At 39.5% G+C, this 14,852-nt stretch overlaps 1 long non-coding RNA gene across 1 annotated transcript; it reads left to right on the plus strand.

The window, feature by feature from the left end:
* The first annotated feature begins 92 nt into the window (after window positions 1-92).
* LOC140697727 (uncharacterized) lies at window positions 93-8,077 on the plus strand. The gene is made up of 3 exons (XR_012075001.1): window positions 93-216; window positions 1,617-1,827; window positions 7,780-8,077. It is a non-coding gene; the product is annotated as an uncharacterized lncRNA (long non-coding RNA).
* Window positions 8,078-14,852: the final 6,775 nt, after the last annotated feature.

Below are 14,852 nucleotides of genomic sequence, written 5' to 3' on the forward strand. Positions count from 1 at the left end.
AATGGGGTTCCTTTGGAACACCTGGAGTTGGAATGAGGCATTGTCCCTGCTGCTTGGCCACCCAGCCTGATCCTCTGGACCTTCTGGGGATTCTGGGGAGCTACTCAATATCCTTTACTATAAAGTTCCTTTTCCCAGAAATTGGCACAACATTGTAAACTGACTATAACTCAATTAAAAAAATAGAAAAAAAAGTTCCTTTTCCACTTAAACTAGGTAAGTCGATTCCGTTATTTGCAACTAAAAGTCCTGACTAAGGGGGGAAGGGCATAGCTTAGTGGTAGAGCATGTGCTTAGTATGCATGAGGTCCTGGGTTCCATCCCCAGAACCCCTTATTAAAAAAAAATAGATAAAAACCTAACTACCTCTCCCCACCAAAATAAAAAAGTCCTGACTAATACATGCTTCGCTCCGCTAGGTCAGTATTTCAGCACAGGACAGAACTGGCGTTGGGAACTGGACACGTCTCTGCAGTGGGAGCCGGTCCTGTGCACTGTAGGAAGTTACCATTCCTGACTCTTAGGCACTAAATGCCGGTAGCAGACTCCAGTTACCGTGACAACGCAACATGCCCCACACATTTCCCAAATCCCCTCCCCTCCAGAGGTGGGTAACATAATCCCCAGCTGGGGAGCACACTATGAAATAGGTTCTCTCAGGGACATAAAAAAGTTAAAAATGCTTCCTCTCCTGCCCATTCTATCAAGAAGTAAGTTAGGTCTTATAGAGGACGTGCTCACTGGGGCTCTCGACGCACTTTATCAGTTTCCTGGAGAGAAACAAGAAAATGAAACCACCCGCCTATTTTCTGTGACATGGATCAAAACACCTAGTTTCTGCACGTGGAAAATGGCTGAAAGGATCTGTTGTGATGGTAGTGATGCCATTGTTGAGAGAATTTTATTGGTTTATATGATTCTTTGGGCAGACTTAGAGATTGCAATAAGATGACCTCCAAATTCTAAAACAATATGACATGATTAACATACTATTGTTAGTTAATATAATAATGGCTATTTCTTATCTATTTCATAAAAAAGAAAGTTAAATATTTTATATTATATGCTTAAGAGCAAAACTTAATAATAAACAGATGCAGGGATTTTTAATGTAAGAAATGTTAGAGATGTTAGAAATGTGCAAATATTTTAATATACAAAAATGTTAATTTTCTCTGAAAGGATATGGTAGAAAGATTACAGCTATAGAAATGGGAAAGCACCATTCTTATTCAGGTCTTTACTGAAACCTGGTGCAAGGTGGCTTCCTGAGTTAAGTGACACACATGGAAATACAGAGAAAAGTTTAATGGTGCATTCAAGTCATAGATAAAAGAAGATGCATACATTACATTAACTATAGACTGTGGAGAATTCAAACTTTGTGTTAAGAGAAATTGCCAGTCTTTAGTGCACTCAGAATGTGTCTTTCATGTTTATGGTAAATAAATGTTATAGTTTATTTCTTACCATCATAAAGTATTACCAAAGAAATAGGTGGCTATCCTAGACCTCACTAGAAGAAAATGATATAAATAAGGACTTTTAGGCCTGAAGTTCTTGTTTCCAGTTTTTCTCCCTTCCCTTGTGACTGCCCATTTCATGTGACCTTACAGTGAATCTCACCAAAGGCAGAGTGTATTTCTCTGCCCATCTGATGTTGGGTTTGGCCATGTGACTTGCTTTGGCCAACGGGATGTATGTGGATGTGAAGCAAGCACAGACATGAAATTTGAAGACATGTGAAGCAGACCTGAACCAGACCTGGAGCCTGGAGCCAAGTCCAGCCAAGGGAGTTGTCACTAGCAGACCTGCCCCTGCAGACGTGTGAGTAAGAAACAGATGCTTATTGTTCTATGCCACCTGTTTTTTTGTTATGCAGCATTTTTCTGGCAAAAGCTGACAAGTGTAGGACCTACAAGTCAAACTGAAACATGGCGGCAAACTTGAGTAAAGTTGTGCTTAAAAGAAAAGCAATCGCATCCAGGAAGGATGTACCATTTTGGGGCTGTATGGATCCCATATCATAAAATTTAGTTTAGTATTAAATACATAATATACATTTATATATACATATAAAATGTTAACAGGGATGAGTTCTAAGTGGGATTACATTAAATTTACTTTCAAGTTTGTGCATTTCAGTATTTTCAAAATGTCATACAGTAAACATTTATTCTTATAAATCAAATCTTAAATGCTATTTTAAAATAAAACTAATCTATTCAGATATCAGAAAATAAATTGCATTGCAGTCCTAAGGATGTACTGCATAAAGATTGCATTACTCAGAAATAAGGCCCATTCATTCAAGCATTTGTTCCTTCACTCATTTCTTGAACATCTCCCAGGGGCCAGATACTGGGCTGGTTGCTTGGTATGCAGAAGACCCATGTTGGAATAATACCCAGATATAGGTGTATTCACTCCTTTCTCTATACTCTCTGTCCCACCTGGCCCCATTACTCTCTTGATGTCAATTAAGACCTTGTCTTTGGTGAGAGGCTACAACGAAAATAGACAGAGAAACAAAGGAGGCTGATTTTCATAGTTTTGGCTTTTGGGGCTCCCAAGGGCCCACCCAATTCATGGTACAAACCATAGGTTTGACAGTGTAGCAGGATGCTGGGACTGGGCTATGTTTACTGTCATTTCCCCTGAGGTCCTAGTGAGCTAGTTACAGAAGAAGGATGTGTGGGTGAGAGCAGCCTTCCCCTCATCACATGTACAAAGTGAGTGACACCCAGGCCCCTCAGTGAGGTCAAGAGCACCAGAGAGGGGTAGAAAAGAATTCTGTGAGGGGGAGGCACCTGGAGCAAGCTGTGCTTTGTACCTTATGCTCTTCCGGGCAGGCAGTGCTGGCTGAGAACTCCAGAAACTTTCCACACGAACTTCATCCAAACACCTGCTCTAAGAGACTTGCCCAAACTCTACCATGGCTTCTAGTGGCCTAACATACGTCCCAGTGATGACCTAGTTCCCCTTGGAGTTCCCGTCTGAAAAAGATCAAGGCTGTCAAAAGAATATTACCCTTTGTTCCATCCAACAGCCAATGATAAGTCCTTGACCTCTTGATCTTAGAGCATATACTAAAATGCTACTAAAGCTGACAACTGTAAATACTTCTGTTAGGTAGTTTAGAAAGAAATGAGCACAGGGCAGGGGGAGAGGGAGAGGAAAGGAGCAACCCAAAACACAAGAAACCTGAGCTGTCAGTCATCCAGAGCACAGGGAACCTGAGTTGTCAATCAATCAATCAATCAATCAATCAATCATTCAATCACAAACCAGGATATACAGGAAAGACAAAGGAACAGCGCAGTTTCCCTCTCTTGGAGTGGCCCGCTCCCAGTTCTCGGGAGGGTACTAGCTTTCACTATTTTTTTTAACTTTACTAATAAAAATCTTGCTTATAGCACGCTTTTTGTCTCTCGTCAAAAATTCTTTTTTTTCGGGTGACTAAGAACCGAGGTAATTCTTATTTCCCTTTTCCCGGTAACACTTCCTCAGTCCTTTTGAGAAATATACACATCTCCTACCATCCAGAGTGTCTTTCTCAAAGACCTGGAAGCCCTTCCTCTGAAATGTAGCCATTAGGACGGAGAGGGATGGTGTTCCATCCCTTTGGGAGACTAGAAATCTAACTTCCCTGAGCGCCAGTGTGGAGGCGCAGATGGCCTGATGCATTTACACAGACCCACCCTCTTACTTGCTGTTTGTAATTTTTCACTTTCCTGACTCGGCTAAGCCCCCGCTTTGCTTCCTCTTCCAACTCCCTCGTTTCCCCTTTAAAATGCCCTACCACCTCTGTGCAAATAGGGATGGGGCACACCTCCTTCCCCTGCTGCAGTCGTCAGTGAATAAAAACTGTTGTTGCCCTCGGTTTAACCTCTGTCCAGCTTTTTTCATCCTTGACGCTGCCCCCTCACCTCGAGCTTCCTGCAGTTGGAGGCACAGAGGACTTTGCCTCGGGCACCTGGCACCACTGAGCCCGCTGTAGCTGCAGTGGCTCCCTCCTGGGGAGTGGAGAGGATGAGAAAGCAGGGGACTGGCTTGCTTACCCCGGGACAGGACTGCTCCCCGCAGGCATGAGGCAGGCGTGGCTTCCCTGACTGAGTCAGAGCCTCAGCTGAGAGGTGGGAGGCCTGGGGAAGTAGCACGGGGTCCACTCCCAGCAGAGCCGCATCCTCTGGGGTCAAGGGGCGGGGCTTAGAAAGAACCACAACGAAAGAGTACATCTCCATCACCTGTTTTCTCCCTCGGGAATGTCAGCTTGGCGTACGTGTTGGGTCCTGAGAGCGTGAAGTCACCAGACAAGGGAGCACTGTTTTCTCCCCTTGCCTTTCCTCCTGCCTCAGCATCTCTGGTTGGTTACGGGAGGGAAAGAGCACTGAGGAGTCGCAGAGGAAGTGGGTGGGGAGGACACGCGGGAGGATCATGCCTCCTTCCCCACTCCCGGCTTTCAGCCTCCAGCAGCCCAAGCTGGGTTGGTGGAGTTTGACTGTCACCAGGGCTGGGCATTCTGATGACTGGAAAGAGATGGCGTTTATTACTTAAACAGACTGTAGGAATATGAATAAATGAATGAATATATATACATATTATATATATATTATATAATGTATATATATAAAATAGAAAAGAGAAAACAAAATCCAAGGGACTTCCAGATTTTTTTTTTCGGTGAAAGAGAAGGTTACTTGCACAGAATAAAGTTTACAGGGACAGGAAAACAAAACCTAAGCTGTGTTTGGATAATGTCACCAGTCCTGCTTGTACAACAAACTATTTACCGCAGGATGACTGACTGAGTTCAGCTCCCACTGCCTCTGCGGAGGCCCCATGAGGGCCTCAAAGCTGGGGGCAGGGAGGGGAGGGGAGAGAATTGGATGTTGGAAGCGGGGCAGCACCATATTCTCCACGCCTCCCCTGTCTTGCTCTGGTTGATGATGCTAAGATCCCTCCCTGCTTTAAGTCTGGGGTCAGAGAGTAGAGCCATGACATGGCATGTAAACAGAAGGAAGTGTGGACACTCCTCTTCCAGAAACACAGAAAAATAGAAAATGCTCACCAGGAAGGGTTTTCAGGTGGAGGCGTTAGACAAAGTGAGGACACCGGGACCCATGGTGCACTGAAGTGGGAAGTCTTCCCTCTGATGACTCTGAGTTTGAAGATGGCACAACCTGTGGCAATTGTGTGTGTTCAAATACAAAAATAAAATATTGTGCTAGGTTCCATTAACAACTGGAAAATGGCAGAGGGGTAAGGCAACCAAGGAGGAGGGAAGGAACAGTATATGAAAGTCTTTTCCAGACTCTTTATTGGTGGCATCATTTTTTTAAACTTAAAAAGTCGGTTTTATTTTATTTTTTCCTACAGTATTAAGAAACAATTGACAGATATAATTGTATATATTGAAAGTGTACAATGTGGTGGTTTGAATCACTTAACATTGTACAGTGATGACCAAGATCAGGACAGATAACACATCCATCACCTCATGCTTAACTATTTTTGTTGTTGTTAGAATGCTTAAGATCTACTTTGAGCAAATTTCAAGTATACAATACAGGATTATTAACTATAGTTACCATACTGTACATTAGAGCCTCAAAATTTATTCATCTTATAACTGAAAGTTTGTACCCTTTGACTAAATCTCCTCCTTTCCTCCTTCCTCAGCCCCCGGCTGCCACTGTTCTATTCTCCATTTCTATAAAATCAGCTAAAAAAATCCCAGATTCCACATAAAAGTGTACAGTGTTTTGTCCTTCTCTATCTGGCCCATTTCACTCAGCAGAACGCCCTCCAGGTGCATACATCGTCGCTTCATTGATACCGGGTTCCAGGACAAACCTCTTCTCAAAAATGTGCAAATAGTAAAAATTCTTACAATTTCTGGCTATTCTTTTAAAGAAGGAAGAGTGAAGGAAAAAAATTAAGAGAATTTGTGGTGAGGCATTCCTTTTTAGTATAAAGATAACAGAACTATCCTGTTATTTATGCGTCTTGCTAGTAGCATATTTAAAAATAGTGGCCCCAAAGCGAAAGAAACAAAGTGAAAGTCAGGAAAACAGGAAAAGTGGATGTTTCACACCAACGATTAGTTTCTTCAGCTCGAGTTACATTACTTAGGTAAGAGGCTTAAGAAGCTTAAGCGGCACTGAAGTAACAATGCTGTAATGATGCTGAAAATAATGCTGTAATAACGTTCTAATGATGCTGAAATAACACGGCTCTAATGATGCTGATTAAGACTGTAGGTGAGAGGCTGAAAATTCAGCATCATTATAGCAAGGAGAATCTCCATGTTGTATTGGTAAAAATAGGCACTCAAATTCTAAACCAATTAAAAAATTTCTATACAGCAAAATTCACTTTTTTGGTATACAGTTTTGTGACTTTTTACACATACATGGATTCTTGTAATCACCACCACAGACAAGATACAGAGTAATATCAATATCCCAAAGAATTCCTTTCAGTTACCCCTTTCTATTCAGACCTTCCCTCCGCTCCAAAACCCTGGCAATCATCTGTCTATTCTCTGTTCCTGTATGTTTGCCTCTCCAAGATGTCTCAGAGATGCAATCACACAGTGTGTCATTTGAGGCTGAGTTCTTTCACTTAACATAATACAGATTTTTTTTCCAAAAGAATATTTCTCTTGCTGAATACAAGATAAAGGAAGAAGACAAAAAAGACTCAGTTACTGCAGAAGTTACATGGATAGCATCTTGACATTTTAAAAGAAGTGGAAAAGTAATTAAGACAGTGCTGAAACACTGTTTTCCTTTGTATATCACAAGAGCTTCATCTATTTAAAGCATATGGATTCTGATTTGCCTTTTCTATTTTGGGCATGTTCAAATGTATGTCCTCCAGAGGCATGATGGAAGGAAATTCACCTCCCTCCAGCCTCCCCTTAGTCTCTGCACATGGAAACGTAATTATTCAGTTTTTAATTAAATTTCTTAGTTAGCTGGGCACTCGAGCTTATTCTATCACTGGTGAGGTAATCCTTAGCAGCATATTTCCTTGTTCCCTGGAAAACTGCTGACCTTCCAGGCTGTCATAGGTTTACTCGGCACTGGCTGCACAATAATGTGCAACACAAAACTGAGTTGGATCTGTAAGAGGTAAGAAGAGCCATGGATTGTATTTTACAGCCTGAGGGGCATTTCTAGCCACTGTCAATATGCTCCCACTTCTGTGATAAGCAATACATTCTCTTTGCTGCTGAGTTCTGCTCTTTCATATGATGCAAACCATTATTTAGTGAGGGAAGTAATATCGTGCTTTGGAATTCCCATTGAGATGAACATTTTTAGTGGATAGAGTGCTCATATATACCAAGTCAATAAAAACAGCAACCTCTGTTTCCAGCTATCCTTCACACACACGCACACACACACACACACACTCTCACACTCATGTATGTTGTTGGGGCTGGGGAGAGGTGACTTTCAGGGAAAAATCAACATTGCAAACTAGTTCACTGTTGCATTTTTAGTGAGATGTTCCCATAAAGAAGCAGACGTATTGTGGGATGTATAAGATGGACTGGAGCCTAGAAAATGGCTCTATGAAGACTTGCTTGATTTCTTCAAATGGTTCACATCAGGCCATTTGAATTGATCAAGTGTTCCAAAGAGCTCAGTTCTGCACTTCCTAGGGTTCTCTTTAAAATGTGTCATAATTACAAATGGATTTGTTTTCTGTTTTAACTTTCAACTGCATTTCCTTCAAGGTTGACTGTATTCTCTATTTGCTTATTAGAAACTTCATGTTTGAAATTATGAAAAGTTTGCGATCAAGAAGCAGAATACTTCAACAGCCAAACAGAACATTGAAATATGATTTCTGTTCACACCACCACTGTTGTGCCGAGCAGACAGGAGACCCTTCACTGGTTATCTTTCACCAAGAGAAAGATGAAGTGCTGCATCAAAGGCTAAAAAATGAGTAGGCTACTGTCTGCACCTCTTTGAGTAAATCAAATTGACTCCATTTCTCCTGGCTGGGTTACCCTGTTTTGAATTCACGAATACTGTAATAAAAGATCTGTTTTGAATCATACAGGTTTGGCCATTATTCAAATAACAAAAATGCTTCACCCTTGTGTTCTCATTACACTCTGAACATACTCTTACAAGCATTGGCTTAATGCAGCTGTTTCTCTCTCGGGTGTCCTGGAAGACTTCAGTGACAAGAACTTCTCTTTGTTTGCATAGGAGCTCAATCAGTATTTTTGAATAAATATGCACATATTGAGAATTATAATTTTTCCATTGTTCCTAGACTTAAAAGACAATATGCTATGGGTTTTGAAAATGGTTTGGAGATCTAGACTGCTATAAAATTGAGTCCGTCGTTTGCCAGGTCAAACTTTCCTACATTACAAGAATTTCTGAGAGGGCTCATCCAGTATTTTTTGCCATAGTTGCTGTTTATCGCCATTCTTCTGCCAGGGAGATGCCCGAGTATCAGCTTCTGAGGCTCCATCTTTCACTCCTTTGTTGTGCCACGTGTGCATCTGTTGTCCATTTGGAAGAAGGTTGCTCTGAGCAGGGTAGTATTGTTTCTTCCATTCCCATGGTGGAAACCATTGAAGTGACAAAATGGTACTGCCTTCCGTTCAGTCCTCACTGGGTAGAGGCATGATTGTTCCTCAGAAATGGAGAGCATGCCCCTTACCTCAGCAATGTAGCTTACTGTATCACCTGGACTTCTAACCACACTGCCTAGTCTCACAATGTCATTCATGAAAAACTACTCAAAACTTCCACTTTTGGCCAGGATGAAATAGCAATGACCAGACATAACCCCCCCACCCATTAACAATTTGAAAACTGGACACAATACATTGCACAACAGTCTTCAGACATTAGACAACAGACAGCATAAGGTTGCGATCCTTGAGGAAGAAAAATAAACCCTGAATGTCTCAGCTTTCACCCAAAGGCAAATTCCAGACTTGGAAGGGAGTTCCTTCAAAACACTGGTGGCCTCACTGAGTTGAAGACAGAAGTCAAAGTTCAGGGAAGCTGGCTGGACAAGTCTCAATAAATGTAAAAGGACTGAAATATGGTAGAATATATTCTCTGACTATAGAGGAATTAGGCCAGAAAGAATAAGAGAAAGATATGTGGAAAATGCCTGAATAGATAGAAACAAAAAATCAGATCTATAAATAGTTCATGGGTCAAAAAATAAATGACAAGGACAACTATAAATTATTTGGAACTGAATGAAAATAAAAATAAAGCATATCCAAATTTGTGGTACAACTCAAGTACTGTTTAGAGGGAAATTTATAGTTTTAAATGTCATAGTAGAAAAAAAAAGGTCTCAAATCAATGATCTGAGCTTATACCTTAGAAAGCTAGGGAAAAAAAGGGCACAAATTAAACCCAAAGTAAGTAGAAAGAAATAAGAAAACAAGACCAGAAATGAATGAAATAGACAATGGAGAAACAATTGAGAACATTTTGAGAAGCAACAAATCCCCATTCTCATTCTGTGTTAAAAAAAATCCCAATTAATTGATTGGACTGTGGTCAGCATAATCAAGAAAATTGAAAGAAGGTGCAAAATGACCAATACCACGGGTGAAAGAGGAGACATCTCTACAGATCTTAGAGATGTTAAAAGGTAATAAAAGAAAATTTAAAATGTATAGCAATAAATGTAAGAACTTAGATAAAATGGACAAATTCCTTGAAAGAGTTACATTACCAGCACCGACTCAAGAAAAAATAGAAAACTGAGCAGGGCCATATCTAGTAATGAAATTAAATTCATAATTAAAAATTTTCCCACAAGGAAATCTCCAGGCTTAGGTTCCTTCACTATTGAATTCAAATAAATATTTAAGGAAGAAGTCATATCAGTATTACTCAAATTCTTCCAAGTAATGGAAGAGGGGAGATATTTTTCATTTCATTTTATAAAGCCAGCATAACTTTCACACTAAAACTAAAGAAAATGCAAGGAAAAAACCACTCCTGACCAATATCCCTCGTGAACAGACACAAACATAACAAAAACTTAGCAAATAAAAGCTAGTTTTGTGTGTGTGTGTGTGTGTATAAAGTATGACCAAGTATGATTTACATTAAAATTGAAAGATTGATTTAATATTTGAAAATCAATGGAATATACCACATTAACAAAATAAGGGAGAAAACCATATGATCTTTGTATGAGATGCAGAAAAAGCACTTGACAAAATTCAACACCCTTTCGTTATTTAAAAAAAAAATCTCTCCGTAAATTAGGGAAAGAAGAGAACTTTCTGATAAAGGGCATTTATTAAGAGCTATCACAGCATCATATTGAAATGGTGAAAGGCTGAATGCTTTCCCCATAGGACCAGAAATAAGGTAAGGATGCCCTCTCTCAAGATGATTTCTGTTCGTCTTTGCACTGGGTGTTCTAGCCTGTACAATATGCAAGGAAAAGAATAAAAGGAATATAGATGGAAAAGGAATAATTAAAATGGTCTTAATTCACAGATGACATGATTATATACATAGAAATTGGTTTAGAGTCTATTAAAAAGCTGAAGGGACTAATAAATGAGCTTAGCAAGGTCCTAAGTTACAAGATCAATATACAAAATTCAATTATATCTTTAAAATATTAGCAATGACAATTAGACTGTCATATTTAAAGAAATTATTTACAATCCCATCCAAAAACATAAGATACTTAGGAATAAATTTCATAAAATACGTCTAAGATTGGTACAGTGAAAACTACAAAACATTGCTGAGACAAATTAAAGAAGATCGAAATATTTGGAGAAATATACCATGCTTATGAATTAGAAGACTCAGTACTGGTCAGATATCAGTTCTCCCAGATTGATTCAGGGAGTCAATGCAATCTTTTTAGGTAGTGTCTGCTTTCGTTTTAGGCGGGGAGAATTTTCGCTTTGAGATGGTTCATTTGTATGTTCTGCTGAGCTGTAATGCCAACGTTGAGCTCATGGTCTCTGGAGTTTGTGCTGCATGCAGAATGTGATGTTTTCTTGTCTTTTATTAAATCTAGTATCTTAGAAATACGCTTGTCTGAATGGAATGTTTTCTTTGGTAGCAGAGGTGATGATATTTCAAAATTAAATTTTGTAAGATTTTTGGGTTTTAAATTGGATCTCCACAGAAACCATTCAAGAAATAAAAAGGATGAGTGAACTAGTAATAAGTATTTGAGCTCAGTTATTTCAAAGTCATTTGTTACACTAATTGCCAAACCATACCTTATTCTTCCTTTTTCATAAAACAAATCCAAAAAAAAATGGGGTCTCAGTCAGCAGTGGGTAAGTTCATAGTGATTTGAGATTCGAGATATTGTCACTGGAAATGAAATTGACAGCAATGACCTTTTCTTATTTTTCATTGCCTTACTTCTCAAAGGATAGTCCATAGACCAGAAAAATGGACAACCCCAGGATGCATGTTAGAAATGCAGAACCTCAGACCCCACCCCAGATCGATTCAATTAGAATCTGCATTTTGACATGATTCACAGGTGATTCCCATGTACGTTAAAGTTTTAGAAGCATTGTATATTTATTTTCCATTGCAAAGCTTCCAGCCAATTTGGGCTAGCACATTTTGTCCCAGAGAGGAATGAATAGCAGGAGTATCACTAATAAGCGTTATAATCTCATTTGGACAACTTCTTCTCAAACTTAACACATGAAATCTCCAGTGACTTTGAGTCACTATTTTCCCTGACAAGATTTAGAATCATGAAAAATTATTCCCAGTGAATATATTGTTGAGGTTTCACAATCCTTACATTTTGGTTTTGATTATATATATATAAAATTTAAAATTATATATGTCTTAATGAAGTCTCTACATATGATTGAGACATAGATAATGAAAATAATTGTATGACTTGCCTTCTAAGTTAGAAAGGAACAATTTAAAAAATTTATGTACATCCTAGGTATCAGTTCACTCATTTGCTCATTCATTCATCTATTTGTTCCCTCATTCATTCCTTGATTATCTATTTGTTACCTACTGTATATCAGGTACTGTACTGAATGCCAGAGATATGAAGTGGGGATAAAACTTGGTCCCTCCTTTGAAGAAGGTAACAGCTGGGAAGGAAGGAAGAGTCAGAAAGCATTGGGAGCTATGATGAAGACATCTACCTTGTGGAAGGAGAAACTCTACCTTGTGGAGACAGTATTTAGGAGGGGCTCAATAGAGGAGGTACATCTCAAGTTGACCATTGAAAGGTGTATTGGGAAGGAGTCAGTTATGAAGGGAAGGATACCATGTTTTTAAAAAGCCATATATTGTTAATGTCCATTCATGTGAAATAATATGTGTGTGTGTGTATGTGAGTGTGTGAGGGGCTTTACAGACATAAAAAGATTTATGAAAGGATGGCCATCCAAATGTCAATGATACTATCTCAGGGTGTTGGCATTTTAAGAGAAAATGAGTAGATCTAAAAGTAAAACTTTTCTCATTTTAAGAGCAGACCAATTTCTGTTCCTTAATACTTAACAGTTATATACCCTTTCAAGGCATTCCAAACATAATTACTGTTCTTGACTCTCATGTCAACCTTATGAATCTGGAAGCATAAGTGTTATTACTTTTATTTTACAGGTGGGGAGACAGAGGCTCATAGACTCTAGTGCCTAATACGGGTCTTCATAGTAAATAAAAAAAACTGATTATACTCTCCTGAATCTCAGCCTAGATCTTGTAAGAGTAATCCCTGACTTTTCATTAGCAGACTAGAAGCTGGTTCTCACAATACCCTGTTGGAAAGCAGGGTGTGCTGTGAAATAATCCATCTATGTGCTTGTCAGAAAAGTTCACTCTACATATATTATAGCAACCTTGTAAAATAGTTTACTACTAACCATGTTTGATGGAAGAAGAGACAAGCTGTATGGGACTAACTGGTCTAAAAGATGCAGAGTAAGTTTGCAGCAGCCCTGAGACTCCATCCTAGTCTCCTGCTCTTGCAGTCACATCACAGTTAAAGAACCCCATTGATCATTCTTAGGTCAGAGCACCAACATGACCCAGTCTTTGGGAACAACCACTCAGCTAGGATGAATACATTTCAGTGGGTAGCTTTTCCTTCTTTCTCAGGATTTCCTCCATTCTTCATCTCACCCTTCTCCTGCAGATCTTTGGATTACGTGCTTATTTATATCCTGATAAATGCAAATTGCTATTTCCTCTCTCATTTGTTTTCCAAGTTTGTTGAGGACTAGACAACATCTCACATATCATCATATCGTCCATAGCACCCAGCACAATGTCCGGCAAATACAGAGTGCTCAAGAGAGGGCTAAGTGAGCAAATGAATGAAAGGATGAATGGGTGAATGAACACTGTGGTAATGTGCCTAAGGTTACCCAGAGACCAGCGTGAAGCAAAAGCAGAAGTAAGGCTCTTGGCTGCAGATCTGGAGATGAAGTGATGCTGTTCAGCTTAGGAGCAAAATCTTGTGATGAAAACATTCCAACAAATGGTACCCAAAAAACCAAATTTAGACCTCTTTCTGACTCTTGTTTTGTGGATGACATCTGGCAGATCCCATATTTGGGATTCCATTTTCATGCATAATTGAAGTTTGATCAAGTTTTTAATCAAAGTAGCCAAAGGAAATGCATAGTGACCGCAAATGCAATGTCTGTGCCAGTATCCAGCTCCAGTGGTCCATCCAGAGTCAACTCTGGCACCCAATAGCTGTTAGACGCTACATAATCCAGTTAACATTTCCAGACTTCAGTATACTTCATAGCTGACCAATAATGTTCGTGTGGGGTGAGAGTTGTGTCAGATGGCCTCTAGGAGGTTTTTTTTTTAGTTCTAATATGTGAATAAAAAATATTGCCTATCATATCAGTAAACAAAGGATGTTGCAGCCATCAAACCATTACATTGCAGCCATCCCCAACAGTGAGCCCTGAGGGAACTCAAGATGGGAAAGCACAGGAGACTGGCCTTAGATAGCTAAGGTGCATATCAAAGGAATGATTTCAGTGAGCCCAGATTCTTGCATCTCCCCATATATAGAAAAGTGCTAACTTCCTTAACTTGAGATATCTGGTTTTCTTTAATTAACAATAACCTTTTGATGTTTTGATTACCTGGTCTCTGTTGCAAAATCTCCTATATATCCTGGCTCTTCCCTTATCTCTTTGGAACAGTCCCTCAGAGCTAACTGAGAGGCTGCCTCTGGGGCTTGAAGTCCTCAGAATGTCTACTAAATAAAACATAATTTTCAACTTAAAAAAAACTTTTTTTTTGGCTGGGAGAGGTAATTAGGTTTACTTGTTTTTAGAGGAGGTACTGGGGATTGAACCCAGGACCGTGTGCATGCTAAGCATGCACTCTAATGCTTGAGCTATACTCTCCCCCTAATTTTCAACTTTTAGGTTATGCATTTTTTTTCAGTCGACAAGGGTTTTGACCCTATGATGCCATGTATAACCACCAATCTCTTTTTGATTGCTCAAAGACCATTTTTCTCAGATTTCATGTGCAATTATGGTGCTGGGTTTGCAGAAATTGAAGAGTTGTGGACAAAGAGGGTGCTCAAAGAAATTCTGCTAGAATAACAACTCTTGTTAAAAGTGCTATAACTTAAAATATTTGTTTGACAAATATATATTGAATGCCTCTGGTGTGCTAGGCCCTAGGGTATGGGATGAACAAAATAGTTACCCATGAAAACTCATCATAAATTAGTAAGAAGCCTCCTTATTAGGGGGCTTAGTCCAAGGAAGGACAAGTATGAAATCTAGACTTGCAGAAACTGAAGGAAGCCCGTGCGATTGGCATGTAGAGAATAGGGGAGGG

This window comes from Vicugna pacos, chromosome 8 (assembly GCF_048564905.1).
Source record: "Vicugna pacos chromosome 8, VicPac4, whole genome shotgun sequence".
Taxonomy (NCBI): Eukaryota; Metazoa; Chordata; class Mammalia; order Artiodactyla; family Camelidae; genus Vicugna; species Vicugna pacos.